Raw genomic sequence first — 2,202 nt, forward strand, 5'->3', positions numbered from 1 at the left:
GCTCCTTCCCAAGGGGTTCAGAACAGCAGTTCTATCAGAGTGCCACGATTCCACATACGGAAAGCTGCATTTATTCAACAAACATATATTGGCTATCCACCATGTTCCAGGTACTACTGGTCTAGGAGAGGCAACAGAAGGTCACGTGCAATCTTGTAGGAAAGGGGAATATGCTCAAGGAGCTTCAAAAGTAAAGAGGACAAGAATAGTAGGGGAGTAGAAACAAGACATGTCTCCAAGCAGGTTCAGCCCCGACTGGCCAATCACTTATAGAGAAAGGAAAGTGCCTCCAAAAAAGGGATGGGGCAGAAAGGATGGATCTGATTCTGTCTGGGGAAAAAAGAAACAAAAACACTCAAAACTGAACCCAAACTAGCCACACCAAAGGAATAGACACAGTATGCATGCAATATGTACGTTGTGGGAAACCAGACAATGGCCCAAAGTGACAGGGGGCCAGAGCTTTCACACAGAGAACAAGGATTAGCCTGACGGGGCAGAACGCACTGCAATTTTGACAGTGCCTGTCAACATCGATTTACTCAAAGTGTCCCCTCCACTTGAAAGAGCGGCTGCAGCTTCCCAAATAATCTGACAACTGAGAAGACAGTGGCCGGGCAGTCACAGAGCAGGAGTGACTGGGTTCATCTTGGGGCCAGGGCAAGCCTTCCAGCTCTGGGGTCAGGGGGTAGTTTTTAGCAGAGCTCTACCACTTCCTTTCCATTATAATTCAGTGTCCTCATCTGTAAAATGGAGAGCTCTAAGAACTGTTTCAGGCAAGGAGGAAATAAAATAATCGCTGTTCTGAATTCAGTAAGTCATAAGTAGCCACATATATTAGCCACCATGGTTGCCAACAGTAAGAGGGGTTACTCCTACTTGGTGTCTGGGAAGACAGTGCTTCCCTGGGTGTCAGTGGGATGCAGAGCTGCAGTTTTTGGACAAGACAGAAACAAGCCTTCCCTCCTCTGAGGCTCCTAACCTGGCCAAGCCCCTTCTCATGGGGCCACGCTCATTAAGCAAGGAATGGTGATCGTTCAGTCCTGGGTCTTGCCTGCCAGTTCCCCAAAGACCCACCCACGCACATGCAGACAAGCTTCAAGGCTGCTGTAGATAGAACTAAGGGAAGGAAGAAGGGGGTGGGGAAGCATCCAGGAGAAAAAGGATTCTTCCTAGTATCAGGGAAAGGGAAGAGGCTGGGATTTAGCAAGGAAAATCCACTGTGTGCCTAACAGCTTCTGGTCTCCACCCCATTCCTGGGAACAGACGTATCACCTCCAGAGCATTGCCAAGACCTGCCCAAGCAGATTACATGTGCTGTATGCACATGTACATGCGACTCTCCTGCTTCCTGGCTGTCCAAACCCCCTGAAGGGAAGGAAGATGGTGTTTGGCTTCTCAAGGCCTTACCAGGCATACCTAAGGGTTAGGACTGAAAACTTTTGGCCCCTCCTCTTATATCTTCTGATAATCCAAAGACCCCATTGGAATCAATCAACCCAGCTGCAGCTGACTCAAATGTCAAGAAGCTGGATGCCCAGAGATGATGGTAGGGTTACAAAAAGAAGACAAATAAGTGCTATGGATGACCCCGATTGGAGTTTTTAATCATCTCTCTCAGTTTCCTAGTTCCTTCATTAATCCAAAGGATGTCAATCAAGGTAAGCATGTTGACATAGAGATTTCTAGAGCAGAAACCTCTTTATCAGGAGACAGCAGTCAAAGTGAAATCGAGTTTAACCCTCCTGTTTCCTTCCCCACCAAAATTCTCATCATAGCTGTTCACAAATATTTACGCCCTCCTCATATTTGTGCAGCTTGGTGCCATGAGAACTTTTCAGGTCCCTTCCCATATACATGCAACTGGGCCAGGAGATGTGTAGGTATGACATAGTCATTGGCTAACTTTTATCAACACAATACAGTACCTGGGCATATCTGGACCACTTGGAATTCCAAGGCACCAGGAGTTGATACAAGTAGAAGAAGCAGTAAGATGCATCTGGAAGGTGAAATCTCCCTCCTATTGTTTTTACCATTATATCAAGATTTTCAGAAATGGTAGAGGGTTGATTGTACATTCAGAATCAACATGTTTCTTGGAAACATCTCTTCTATCTCACACATCTTAAAGTCAAAGGTACACTCTGCACCCTGAAAGAAGGTATTCCCCAAAGCAGCATCTTTGTGATAGGGAATTTA

This window comes from Vicugna pacos, chromosome 3 (assembly GCF_048564905.1).
Source record: "Vicugna pacos chromosome 3, VicPac4, whole genome shotgun sequence".
Lineage (NCBI taxonomy): Eukaryota > Metazoa > Chordata > Mammalia > Artiodactyla > Camelidae > Vicugna > Vicugna pacos.